A 15172-nucleotide genomic window follows, 5' to 3' on the forward strand; every position below is an offset into this window, starting at 1 on the left:
AGTCACCCTGTCTCCCAGAAAAAGCACAATAAAAAGCGATCAAAAAGTCATATGTATTCTGAATTGGTACTAACAGTAACTACAGGACATCCCGTAAAAAATGAGCCCTTGCTCAACTACGTTGATGGGAAAAATAAAAAAGTTATTGTGCGCACAAGAGGACAGCAGAAAATAATTGAAAATAATTAAATCTTTGAAAAAAAAAATAGTAGTATAGTAAAAAAAAACTATACAAGTTTGGTATCGTAGCAATCGTAATGACCCATAGAATAAAGTTATCATGTCGTTTTTGTTGCAGTTTGTGCGCCGTAGAAACAAGACGCACTGAAAGATGGCAGAATGCCTGTTTTTTTTTCATTTTACTCCACTTGGAATTTTTTTTTAAGTTTTTTAGTACGTTGTATGGTACTTTAAATAGCACCATTGAAAACTAGAACTCATCCCGCAAAAAACAAGCCCTCATACAGCGACGTCGATGGATAAATAAAGGAGTTACTATTTTTTTAAAGAGGGTAGAAAAAACGAAAATGGAAAAAAAAAGGGGGGGGCCCGCGTCACGAAGGGGTTAAACTAATAAAACAATCCGAACAACAGGAGTGAGGGCCCTGCTCATAAGAGCTTACAATCTATGAGGAGATATGGGTGTCAAGCAGCAGTGCTTGTTCTGTGTAATAGTCCAGCCAGCTTTTTTTAGAGTAGTATATATAAAGCTGCATGAGCCGGTCAGCCGCCTCTATCTGCGTGTGTGAAGTGCATTATAGTGTTTGGGGTGTTTGGGAATAGTGTGACATGAAGGGATTAGGTTCTGAGGGGAATGTAGAAGAGTTAGATTAGAAAGAGTAGGGAGAGCTGCATAAGAGAATAGGGTACGTCTTCCAGACAGAGACAACCCATGTAAATCCTCCCCACTTTGGCCAAGAGATGAGGATCCTAAATTACATTCCCTCTATTAACTCAGAATTTCCTAATAGGCTATATGAAGATGTTATGTTTTTTTTTAAAACTAGATAACAAACTTAAAAGGATTGTCCGGTTATAAACTATTGATGGCATATCCTCAGGATGGGTCATCAATAGTAGATCACCCACGATCTATGCTAATCAGCTGTTTGCTGGGTCAGTGCCCTTGTGCACTGAGCTATGTGTCCCCCCTGCAGTGGCCCAGCTTTATATAACAAAGTTGTTTATTGTGCCTGCAATACCAAGTTTGGCCACTGCAATGAGAATGGAGCTGTTTGTTCCTGCAGAAATCAACTCGAGTGCATAGGTCCAGAGAAAAGTTGATCAGCAGGGGTCCTTAACAATGGACCTCTGCCAATCCACTATTGATGACTTATGCTGCAGATAGGCCATCAATAGCTTACAACTGCGTAACCCCCCTTACGTACAGGGTTATTCAAAAGACAAGCAGATTTGGGGATTTAATATCAAACTACAAAAGAGAGGTACACAATCCACATCACTGAAAAGAGGAAGGTTTACATTTTTTTATGACATACCAGTAAGTTCCATTTTTCTGCCACTTTGCAGCACGTTTTCATGAGATGTGCGTAGGAGACCAGTGCTTTTCTGTTGGCATATGCAACAAAGTTCAGCATGGTTTCTGTGCCGCTCATAAATTTGCTTGTGAGGGTGCCTACCCACCACCGTTACGTTTTCACTGCGAAATTCGCTGAGTTGTTTTTTCTCCAGGGGTCTGTAGGACTTGTTAATGTTAAAATCTCAATGCAGCGAAATCGCAATTTTGCCGCGTTGCGATTTTAATATTAACAAGTCCCATAGACACCTGGAGAAAAAACAACACAGCGAATTTCGCAGTGAAAAAGAACTGTAGTGGGTAGGCACCCTGACGAGGTGGATGTTTTTGGAATCGACAATCGAATTCACGTTGCACTTGAATAATGGATTCACACTTAGAAAACTCAAGTGCACAAAACTATTTCTCCTGCAGTGTCGCCATTTTCCTATAAACAACAAGAAACAGCGCTGCAGTTTGGCAGAGGATGGAACTTTTTGGTATGTCATAAAAAACTTTGAACCTTCTTCTTTTCGTTGATGTGTGGATTGTGCACCCCTCTTTTGTAGTTTGAAATTAAATCCCCAAATCCATTCCTTCTTTTTGAACAATCCCATATATGTTTAAAAGAAATAACCAAACAAACCCATGAAGATAAATTTCAATAGCACTCCACAACGGTGAAAGGTCAGTCTTTATTCAGCCATATTTGGCCAGGCATGTATGAATAAAGATAGAATGATCGGATGGTAGAGTTGGAAGGGACCTCCAGGGTCATCGGGTCCAACCCCCTGCTCAATGCAGGATCACTAAATCATCCCAGACAGATGTCTGTCCACAATCTGTTTAAAGACTTCCAGTGAAGGAGAACTCACCACCTCCCGTGCTAACCTGTTCCACTCATTGATCACCCTCACTGTCAGAAAGTTTTTTTTCTAATATCTAATCTGTGTCTCCTCCCTTTCAGTTTTATCCCATTGCTTCTAGTCTTTCCTTGTGCAGATGAGAATAGGGCTGATCCCTCTGCACTCTGACAGCCCTTCAGATATTTGTAGACGGCTATTAAGTCTCCTCTCAGCCTCCTCTTCTGCAAGCTAAACATTCCCAGACCCTTTAACCGTTCCTCATAGGACATGATTTGCAGACCGCTCCTATCTTGGTGACTCTTCTCTGAACTTGCTCACATTGTTGACTCATGTTCAGTCTATGATCTATTAATATACCCAAGTCTCTTTCACATGTGCTGCTGCTTAGCCCAATTCCTGCCATTCTGTATGTGTTTTTTTAAATTTTTCTTGCCCAGATGTAGGACTTTGCATTTCTCCTCGTTAAATACCATTCTGTTAGTCGCTGCCCACTGTGCAAGCTTTTCTAGATCTTTTTGAATACTCTCTCTATCTTCCCTAGTGTTAGCTTCTAGCTTTGTGTCGTTGGCAAATTTGATCAGTTTCCCATCAATTCCCTTCTCCAGATCATTTATAACAATGTTGAAGAACACTGGGCCGAGGACAGAGCCTTGTGGTCCCCACTTGATACATTCTTCCACTTGGATGTGCAGCCATTTATGACCACTCTTTGAGTACAATCACTCAGCCAGTTGTGAATCCACCTAAGGCCTCATGCACATGAGCGGATTTTTGCTGCGGAATCCGGTGTTGGCATCCGCCTCTGGGTTCTGCAGCAATAACAGTCCATAGAATGCTATGGCAAAGTGATTTTTCATGACCACCAGCGGAAATCAATTGAAAAATCGCAGCATGCTCCATTTTCCTGCGGTTCCAGCATGGACAGCTTCTATTGACATCAATGGAAACTGTCCGACACGCGGCCCGTCCGCAATTGTAATTCCGGATGAGCTGCGGAAAAAGCAGGTGTTGAAAAAAAATCTGCACTGCGCATGTCTGATGTCGATTCATGCGGACTATTTGCAGTACAGAGAAGCTGGAAGAAGACAGAGGCGAGCGGACGCCGGCAAGGAAGCCTGCCTGCACACACAGGTACGCTGGGTCACCCGCCGCGGTTAGGGCCAGATTCCGTGCGGGATTCCGAAGGCGGAATCCAGACCTGCCTTGTGCAAGAGGCCTAACAGTTGCCTTGTCAATCCCATATTTGGTCATTTTTTCAATAAGTATGGCATGAGATACTTTATCAAATGCTTTACTAAAGTCAATATATACTATATCCACCGCATTTCCCTGATCAACCCAGTCCGTGATTCTGTCATAGAAGGGAATTAGATTCGTCTGGCATGACTTGTATGTTACACACCCATGCTAGCTCTAGTTCATTACTGCCTCTGGATCCATCTTAAATCAGAGTATAGCCAGGCCCTTCTCTTCATATTCATAAAGGTAGTTTGGATCCAGTCCTATGAGGGATGCACCTAACTTGCATTATCTATACTGTTGGTAGCCAACTCACCACATTATAGAAGCCTAAGATGCAGCCATTGAATCTAGCCAAGGGCCAAACATTACATTTAATGTCCATTTTTTGAAGTGGAGAGGTTGAAACGCGTGCTATCACTCTCCATTAAGATACATAAAGATATGGAAACAAATACATGCAAACTTCAATGGGGCAATGTTTTTCGTCCTGCTTTTCAAAGTACTTTTGACGCCCTCTAAAAATGCTAGATACAAAATGCAGGCTGAGTTGGGTCCTGTGTCATAACAGCTATGCCTGTGTGCAATGCTCTTGGGTAGGTTCCGTCTTAGACCCGTTGCATATTATACATGATAGTAATAGGCCCACCATTCAAAACTATTTCCTATGTGAAGAATATTTCCTTACACAGTTGGCCATGTGTGAACCACTCTTCTTCTACATGAAAGTAACTATGGAATTGATGAAACTAAACGCCTTTTCTTAAGCTCCAAAAGTATGAGATGCCCAATAATAACATACAAAATGTCATAATTTTTTAGCGCACATAACTATTTTGCTGCATTTATTAAGATGAACACCAGAGGGCAACATATGTTGAAGCATCAATTATTCCAATAGACTAAAGCAAGAGAACATAATTACAGTAGATTTATTTTTTGTACAATTTTTTGTTTATTATTTCTTTCTAATTAAGTAATTTTGATTAAAATTGGAATTTTTTTTTTTTTTTAACAATTCCCATGTTATGAAGACAACATATAAAAGTTCTTGTGCCGCCTAAGAGAACATCAGTATTATAAATGGCGCACAGAAGACAGAGAGCCCTTTTACAGATTTTGCATTCAAGCACAGGAGTTCCAAGTTATGTTTCCGGGATTTGGTACTAATATAAAACGCCACTCCAGAAGTGGAGACTGGGATGGAGTAAAACTTTGGTTACCTAAGGGCTCGTGCATACTACTGTATTATAGTCTCCGTTTTGTATGAAGCTGTAATACCATACCTAGAAAAGACTATGATGTCATGCCTTACCTCTGAAATTAGCTTTTTTTGTGTCTGATTCATATAAATCTGGCAGAAAAAATAATTGTGCAGTTTCATCAGACAACATATTAGAAGCAGACGCCATATGGTGACCCACGGAATCCAGGAACTCCATGTGCTCTATACACGAGCCATCTGCATGAGGCCTAACGGATACAGAATGTTCCATTACGTTGCATCCCAACCTTCTGCTCTATTGAATACGAAAGCAACTTTGTTACAGCATTGGCACTTCCATACTTACTACTGGAAAAGGCCGGGAGAGGGATCATCTAAAATGGCATTTGTTGCACAGTTCCCGGCTGGAGCAGCTGACCACACGGCTGTAAAGATGTGCATGGTTCCATGGGTTAATTCACGCAAGCGACTCTTCTCTTGGACCGCTAGTGTGAGTTTGAAAAATTGCTGCATGTCCTATTTTTATGCGTAATAAATTTTTATTAAAAAAGGTTTTGTTTAACAAAACCAGACAATTTTCCAGACAAACAATATTTCCAATATCTAGTATTTAACATATTGCCTATTACGTCAGAACCCAGTCTATTGATTAGATACCAGGTGATAAATTCCTCATTAGGCTGCTAAATCTCAATGAATTTCAACCTTCATTGAATGAACCAAGAATTGTGCTTCTCTAAACCCAACTCTGAGCTTTCCTCTATATCCTAGCTCCTAGTACGACTACCCAAATTAAAATATCCTAATAGGGAGAGGAAAAAAAAAACAAAAAACCCATCCACACAACTTACACAGGTCAGTGGGATAGGAGGGATACTTAATATAAGGATAGATAAACGGGGAGATATTAGTCCATGACCATGCCGAGTTATCCCTTCTCAATCTTCAATGTAACAATCCTTAAAGGGGTTGTCCTGCGAAACAAAGTTGGGGTATACACTTCTGTATGGCCATATTAATGCACTTTGTAATGTACATTGTGCATTAATTATGAGCCATACAGAAGTTATTCACTTACCTGTTCCGTTGCTAGCGTCCCCGTCGCCATGGTGCCGTCTAATTTTCAGCGTCTAATCGCCCAATTAGACGCGCTTGCGCAGTCCGGTCTTCTCCGTGTTGAATGGGGCCGCTCGTGCTGGAGAGCTGCTCCTCGTAGCTCCGCCCCGTCACGTGTGCCGATTCCAGCCAATCAGGAGGCTGGAATCGGCAATGGACCGCACAGAAGCCCTGCGGTCCACCGAGGGTGAAGATCCCGGCGGTCATCTTCGCAAGGTAAGTAAGAAGTCACTGGAGCGCGGGGATTCGGGTAAGTACTATCCGTTTTTTTTTTTCAACACATGCATCGGGTTTGTCTCGCGGTGAACGGGGGGGCTATTGAAGAAAAAAAAAACACATTTCGGCGCGGGACAACCCCTTTAACAACTGCCTGCGAGTTTCCAATCAATTTCTGACATTCAGGGGATCTCTGGAAATGTATCCAGGGACTCCAAATGTGTATAAACTTCTCCTGACGGTCCCTCTCCTCCGCCACCAACTCCTCCATAGTCATCAACTCAATAACCTCCTGCATCCATTCGACCATTGTCGGGATCGTTTGTGTTTTCCAATATCTAGGTTCGAACCAGTGTGCGGCTGTTAGAAAGAAACACAGCAGATCTTTTTTGATGGTAGACACTGAGCCAGATAGCATAGACAAGAGCGCTATCTGCGGAGATGGAGTAATAGAGCGTTTCGTATTCTCCTTGTAAGTGGAGAACATGTCCTATTTTTATGTCGTTCTTGTTCAAGAATCGACAATTATTTTCTATGGGAGCGTAAAAAAAAAACTCATGTCCTAAGATGTTCTATATGTTTACTAACTTTGAGAACTCCTTTAAACATTGAGTGCTGTTTGAAAACTAAAGCAATAGTAGCGTATGACCCTATTGTCGCAGGCTCTTGGCTTGTAGCCTGGCCACGCACTAGAGTAACTTCACTTCGCTCTGCATTGTCGTACAAGAGTGACTCCAGTTTAACTTCTCTAAGACTGTATTCACAGCCGCGATTTTCCAGCATGAGTTCTGCCTGATTCCATGATGAACCTAACTTGCATAAAAAAAGAAGCCATTTATTTGAAGGGACTATTTCACTCAAGTGATCTTTCCTCCTTAGGCCTCATGTCCACGGGCAAAAGAAGAATTAAAATCCGCAGCGGATTTTAACTCTTCTCCTGCCCGCGGATCTGCATCCCATAGGGATGCATTGACCACCTGCGGGTAGATAAATACCCGCGGATGGTCAATAAAAGGGATTTTAAATAAAATGGAGCATGAAAAAATCTGGACCATGCTCCATTTTCGCGCGGGTCTCCCGCGGGGACGGCTCCCGCGGGCTTCTATTGAAGCCTATGGAAGCCGCCCGGATCCGCGGGAGACCAAAATAGGAATTTACTCACCCGCTCCGGTTCTTCCCTTCGCCGCGGCTCCATCTTCTCTCCGTCGCGGCCGGATCTTTTTTCTTCGGGCCAGCGCATGCGCAGGGCACGTCACCGACGTGCCCTGCGCATCCGCCAGGCCGAAGAAAGAAGATAAGGCCACGACGCAGAGAAGATGACGCCGCGGCGAAGGGAAGATCCGGAGCGGGCGAGAGGTGAGTTAATTCTTATTTTTATGCCTCATGTCCGCGGGGCAGGAGGGACCCGCTACGGATTCTCTATGGAGAATCCGTAGCGGGCCTGATTTTCCCCGTGGACATGAGGCCTTAGGGAGAGCACCTAGCAGGTGAGTGAGTGTGGAGACTTAAGGCCATTTACACGCAACGATTATCGCTTAAAATTCGGTCAAATGAGCGATAGTCGCTGCGTGTAAATGCGGCCATTGTGCACTTTTTGGCTGAAAGATGATTTTAAGGTGAGTTGAGAGATAACACAGACCGCTTGCTGTGTTCTCTATGGCTGTCAGGATCTTACATTGTATTCTGCTGACAGTCCATGTGAGAACAATGCAGCTGTGTGCAGAGCCCAGCCAAAAAAACTGGGCTCTGCCAACAGCTCCCAGAGGCCCCTATAAATGCAAATGAAGATAATAAAGTGTTATGGACATTAGTGTCCATTAACACTTTATGCAAAGTGATTGCTTAAACTTTCAATCGTTTGTGTATAAATGGGCCTTTATAAGACCATTCATGCTCCTCTGGGTAATATGCAAATAAGGGAGATGGACCAATACGTCTGCAGTGCCACTTATCAGAAGGCAGCATTCCTGCAAGTCAATGTTAGACTTTTTATACAAGCTTTGTAACAAGCGTGAAAAAATGCGTAGCAATCACATGACATGACTTGCATGTGTGTGCGATGTGTTTTTAAAGCATTTTACAATTGGAATCGCGTGCAATTTTTAATATTTGTGTGAAAAATGGTTGCAAATTGTGTGTGTTTACCACAAAAATGCATTGTACATGCATGAAAATCACAGTGAAATCACAAGTAAAACTGTCAGTTTCTCACTGACCTACATACATCACACTCAGCCATGTGAATGCACCCTAACAATATAGCATTTAGTCAACTTGTTCTACTCAGGGCTGGTTTTAGTGTGGCCCTGGGTAGTAATATTCTTTATTTATTTATATAGCACCAACATATTCCGCAGCGCTTACAAAACAGAGGAGAACAGATACAAAAACCACGGTTACATCTAGTAATTGATTGATGGAAACAGTAGGGGTGAGGGTCCTGCTCCAACGAGTTTACATACTACAGATGATGGGGTGATACAGAAGGTAAAGGGGCTGGAGATGTGCACGGTATGGCGAGGTGGAGAGTGAGAGATGCTATACACATTGACAATGGTCAGACATAAGCCGTATAATGGCTGAATCGGTATGACTGCAGGGGGCAGTTGGTTGCGACTAGTAGGGATTACAGTCAGCAGGACAGGGAGCATGCTATCAGGTGGAGTACAGAGGGGTTTGCTTTAGGAGATATAGTACACCTCCCCGAAGAGGTGTGTTTTTAGAGCCAGCCTGAAGTTTTGTGAGTCAAGGATTGCCTGGATAGTTTTGGGTAGTGCGTTCCAGAGGACTGGTGCTGCTCCGGAGAAGTCTTGGGGACAGGAGAGAGAAGTTCGTATTAAAGGGGCACTTAATTTGATTTCGTTAGAGGAACAGAAGGCGCGGACTGGGTGGTGGATTGAGATGAGGGAAGCAATGTAGGTAGCGAAATGCTATGGAGAGCTTTATGGATGAAGGTAGTGAGTTTGAATTGAATTCTATATTTGATGGGCAGCCAGTGTAGTGACCGGCACAGGGCAGAGGCGTCCGAGTAGCGTCTGGATAGGAAGACGAGCCTGGCTGTCGCACTCAGGATGGATTGGAGAGGGTAGAGTCTGGCGCGGGGATGCCCATCAGCAATGAGTTGCAATAATCGAGCCGAGAGTGGCTGAGGGCAGCAGTGAGCATTTTTAGCGTGTCAACGGTAAGAAAGGGGCAGATTGTTGCGATGCTTTTGAGATGCAGCTGACATGTTTGGGCCAGAGATTGGATAAAGGGGATAAAGGAGATATTGGAATAGAATATGACCCCAAGGCAGCGGGCGTGCTGTCTGGGAGTTATGGTAGTGCCACACACACTGAGATGGAGATGTCAGGATGAGGTCGGTTAGCAGAGGGCAGAAACACCAGTAGGTCAGTTTTTGAGAGGCTTAGTTTTAGGTAGAGAGAGGACATGAGTCCCATGTCCACAGGCGGGTCGGATTTTGCTCACGTCAGCCAGCAGCAGGATCCGACCCGGCCATGGGCATTTTCTTACCTGTCTGGATCCTGTACGGGTCTTCTCCATCCCAGCCAGATCTTCTTTCTTCTGCATGGCGGATACGTACGGGCGCGCCATGAATTCGCATCGCGGCCCTGGTGATTGAGGGAGTCTAAACGCCCCTGTACCACATAAGTATCAGTATCGTAAATGGAAATTGGTAGGAGGCGGACACTTTTACAGATTAGGGTCTAGAAGCTTTTAAGTATGCCTCTGGGATATAACCTTTGGTGATTTCTCAAAATGTGTTCTATTTACACTAATGGAAAGCAGCATCGGTCTGGAAGGTATACATGGTACCCCAAAGCCATGTGTCTGTTGCAGGCTAGCTATTATAGGGGCAGTCTTGACTGGTCATATAGACCATGTGACCGAAACTGTTTCTCAACACTACACTAAATGTGTAAGTCCTTCTGTTCTCACTCCAAGGTTTAAGCAATATGCACTTACTCCACTCCACGATGAGACTAAGCCATATATACTGAGATGAAACTCAGTCCCTACCAACCCAGATATCAAATATTTATCAAGGCAGTCTGTAAGCAGTGTTGGAGGGGTTTAACAGAGGACCTCTCTTTACACAACAGTGGAACACCACGTTTGATAGTTACAGTTCACATAAAAGGCACAATAATATTAGCTGTTACAGTTCACTCTAGGTGGTGCTATTATGCTTGGCATGTACTGGTCACTCTTGGTGGTGCAGAAGACTTGAAAATTCTAGAACACAACTTTAACAGTCCTGTATGGAACACTCTTACACCAAGAATATCAAACGTTTCTCACATGACCTCAGGTTCATGTTATCTTCTCACAGATTTTCCTGACCTATCATAGCCAAATGCCAATGCTAAATTCAGTGTGCTCAGCAAGGCAATTGCCATTACCTAAAAGGAGGAGAGTAATGCTCTCACCTATTTTTGAGAGCACTTCTTGAGCCAACCCCTCCTACAACCCCATTTCAGTCCACTGCACTACAGGCCCGCACCATCCAGGCCTGGGCAGGGCAGCCAACCTTCCTCTACATACTGGCCATCAATCCTCCCCAGGATGTCTTACATAGTCCGTCCTAGACCCAGATATAGTCCCTCATAACCCAAACCACCCTGGCTCCACTCTGGGATGGCATCTCTCACATCCCCCAACACCCCACATAGACGTCCCAGTGCTAACACCGTCGAAGACTGATGATACTCTCAGCCCACAAAAGCTTTGCAAACTGTCCTCTTCCGCAACTGTAGGTACCTTCAGGCCACTGCTCTAAAGAGAAAATGGTTCCCTCTATCATTTCAAGATCTGCTTCTGATGACAAGCTCCAGTACTTGTTAGGCAATGCTACAATGACACCTTTTGCCTATGGACCCCAAAGTACTCTAAGAATTCAGGTTCCTTTTCACTTTTGCCAGCCTTCAGACCATCATCATTTTTATGATGGACAAGCCCTGACCTAACTGTCTCATAGGTCAACTACAGGTTCTCCAGGGACCGCAAGCAGACCAACCACACTCTATCCCTTAGCTCCAAACCCCTACCTTATGTCTTGTGCTCCGAGCTTCTCTTTTGAGCTTTGTGGCGTGATACTTTAGTATCAAGCTACACGCAGCTAAATTGGCTTCAGACTTTTTCTGGCCCAACACTGACAATGGTACCTTCTCCTGTTAGTTGACAGCTACATAACCATCATTTCTACTCTCAACTAACGTGATAAGACATGTTAGTGCCATTGCAAACCACGGCCCACCAGTCAATGCAGCCCTGAACCTTATAGTGCACAGTTAATGTAGGGCATGCCATCCCTAATCACAGCATGATAATCCCACACCATCCCTAATTACAGTGGGCAAATGTGAGAAGAGTAAACTATATGCTCTTCATTTAAGTAGGCCATGGACTACAGTTGTATCCTTTACTGTTAGTTACCGGTTCCTTTAAATAGAATGACTTGTTAAACGATAACTGCTCAACAGTTTTTGTTTGCCTATTATATATACATATATAGTTGTATATATGTTGTTTTTATACCTTTGCTTCCTGAGTCACAATTCCCTCCAGGGTTGGCATGACAAGCTGCAGTGGGTGGCTATGAGAATGGTGGTCTTCTTGACTTTTAGCCACCAAAAGGTGCTGGTATGAATAGTGAGTAGGCCCATAGAGAACCTAGTCTTAATGGAGATGATGTGTCTGGTCATGCCAATGCACTGCACCATCATGCTGTAACAGGTAGGTGCTGGGAGGAGCAATGAGGCATGGATAAAACGGGAGGTTTGGCGCCAATAGAACAGTGCACATGGCCTGCATGTGGTGCCTACTGGAGCTACTGTTGCACTGTGTAATCAATAGGCCTAGAGCCTATTTCACCTGAGAACAGTGTGGTTTGAGTCTGGATAGGTCTGAACATCAGGAGTTGAGGTGGAAAGACATGAGCTGGGTCTATGAAATCTGGTGTATTGAGGTGAGCGGTTTTGCTCTTCCACTGGATAAGGTAGAATTGTCACAAGAACAGAGCTAACATAATAACTGCTTGTGAGACTGGGGTCACGTAGGCTAGCCGTTTAGAAGGGTGGTTTGCAAGAGTAACATGCAGGTTACCATCCGAGGGAGGATATAGCTGGGTCCAGTCAGGGCTGTGATATGTGCCAACTATTTGGGGTCAAGAGAGTGGCTATAGTAGAGGCCTGCTTGTCTGTGGGCTTGAAGTGCTGACTATTGGGTTCAGTTACAAGAACTGAACAGTTTTGAGAAGGGTATGGTAGGACTGGAGCCCATAAGAGTCAAGGCTTAGTGGGAAGAGAATAGGAACCCTTGATGGTTAGGGACCAAACAGGGCTCTAAACTACAGGGCTAGTACTGTGTGTGGCAACCACTTGACACTCAGTTGAAAACAATTTTACATTTGGAGCCTATAGGAAGTAGCATGGTCATTGGTTGGGACTCGCATGAGAAGGAGTCAGGGATCAGAGGTTTTAACACTGTTGTTATATTCAGATCAGTCAGATTCCATAACATTTAAGCAATAGCACCACCATAGTGAATGAGTGTATCCGCCTTGTTAACGGCCCCAAGCGCCTGATTGGTTAGGGTGGTGGTTTGCCATGGCTGGAGGACTGAGGTTTGCCGTGGCTGGAGGGTTAGGGTTATTGTTAGGATTAAGCTTACAGGAGTAGCAGCGGCGGGACTGATGGAGCCGGCTTCAGGAGCTGGCTGAGGAGCGGCATGAACAGCCGCAGCGGGACAGAGGGAGGCGGTTGCTGCAGTTGCCCCACCTGTAGCCGAGACTCACAGCGCGGTATCCGGGAGAAGACAAGGGAGAGCGGCGCAGGAGGAGGACCAAGGGATACACATTCCAGCGCTGATGGGATGGCAGCGAGGAGACTGAGAGCGCAGTAGCTTGGAGGGGACAAGAGACAGTGGCAGGGTGAGTGACAAAAGGCGGGAGGGGAACCCAGCGGGGAGCACACACAGAGCACAGGACATTGCAGGCCGGCAGGGGGAAGTCACAGCGGTGACCAGAAGCACACAGCGGTTTCGGGAGTGGACATTGCAGGGTGAGAGGGGATGACTCACAGTGGTGGCCGGATGCGCAGATTAACGGAGATGCCAGGGCAGCGACGAGCACAATTGCCAGAAGGCCGAGTATCAGACAATCCACATCACCTGGCCCTCCCCTAGAACTCAACCAGGGCAACCCATGTCTCCACCTATTCTTCTGGTGGAGACTAGATGCACCAGTACCCACCTTGTGTATAGCCAATATGATTTTCTTCAAAACACAAGATTTCTTCCAGCACTCATAAAGTTAAAGACAAAACTTTTATTATGGCATCCTAAAAAAATCCTCATAGAAGCATATGATAAAAAAAGGGGAACGATTTATATGTTTCAAACAGGGCTCTTCCTCATAATGTCATTTTCAACCTCATGGCTTCTGCACATATGGCAAATAATCAATCAGTCACATTAAGAATGCACATGACCTCAAATCAAGTCTGGTATACTAGAACACGCTAACACGATTTTGTGCGACTTAAAACAACTATAACCAGAAATGAGCGGGCATACTCATTAAGGACAAATACTCGAGCGAGCATCGTCCTTTTCGAGAATCTGCCTGCTCATCCGCAAAGATTCGGGTGCCGGCGGGGGTGAGCGGTGGGTTGCGGGAGTGAGCATGGGGGAGCCGGGGGGGGGGGGGGGGGAGAGATAGAGAGATCTCGTCCACCCCGCTCTCCCTGGCTTCCCCCCACTGGCACCCGAATCTTTGTGGACGAGCAGGCATATACTCGAAAAGGACGATACTCGCTCGAGTATTTGTCCTTAAAGGGGTTGTCCCGCGAAAGCAAGTGGGTCTATACACTTCTGTATGGCCATATTAATGCACTTTGTAATGTACATTGTGCATTAATTATGAGCCATACAGAAGTTATAAAAAGTTTTTCACTTACCTGCTCCGTTGCTAGCGTCCTCGTTTCCATGGAGCCGTCTAATTTTCAGCGTCTAATCGCCGGATTAGACGCGCTTGCGCAGTCCGGTCTTCTTGTTTTCTGAATGGGGCCGCTCGTGCCGGAGACCGGCTCCTGGTAGCTCCGCCCCGTCACGTGCCGATTCCAGCCAATCAGGAGGCTGGAATCGGCAATGGACCGCACAGAAGCCCTGCGGTCCACCAAGGGAGAAGATCCCGGCGGCCATCTTCAGCAGGTAAGTAAGAAGTCACCGGAGCGCGGGGATTCAGGTAAGCGCTGTGCGGTGTTCTTTTTTAACCCCTGCATCGGGTTTGTCTCGCGCCGAACGGGGGGGCTGTTGAAAAAAAAAAAAAACGTTTTGGCGCGGGACAACCCCTTTAACGAGTATGCTCGCTCATCTCTAACTATATCCATGCACCTTTCCATCTGCAGCCATCTTTAGTAAAGTTGAATTCTTTGTACTTAATCTAGTTTTTGACGGCCTTTTTTTAAAGTAGAACCACTCAAGTAACACCATCGTACACCTATATGCGTTAGGTTTGCAGTATATGTACAGGTCGATTTTAGCCCTAACAGGGCGGCCTATTTTTCCATTGACAAATTAGGCTAAGTGGTGGTTTTGCAGTTTTTAAAGCTAGTCCATTAAAACTTAGGGTGCACTTACTTTGGAGAGTGGGCTTTCTCAGAGTAATAGCATTTTTTCCCAAGACCCTTTAAAATTTTGTAAAAACACCTAAACGCAGGCCTCAAATTTCAACTGTGGGTAGCCAGCAACCCTCAAAATTTTACATTTCTAGCACTAAAGAGGCCCAAACTGTGCAGGACCTAGCTCTTTTGGGCCCCAAGTTTAAGCATTTCTCTAAACATTTTTGGGGGTCGGTTTCGGGAAAACCGCTATAACTTAGATATCAAAACACTAGAGTTTAGCTTTTTTGGGGGGGAGGGAGGACAAAGTAAGTGCACCTGAAATTTCAAGTGGTTAGCTTCAAAAACTGCAAAACCACCACTTGGTTATTTG

Source organism: Eleutherodactylus coqui, chromosome 9 (genome assembly GCF_035609145.1).
Source record: "Eleutherodactylus coqui strain aEleCoq1 chromosome 9, aEleCoq1.hap1, whole genome shotgun sequence".
In the NCBI taxonomy this organism is placed as follows: domain Eukaryota; kingdom Metazoa; phylum Chordata; class Amphibia; order Anura; family Eleutherodactylidae; genus Eleutherodactylus; species Eleutherodactylus coqui.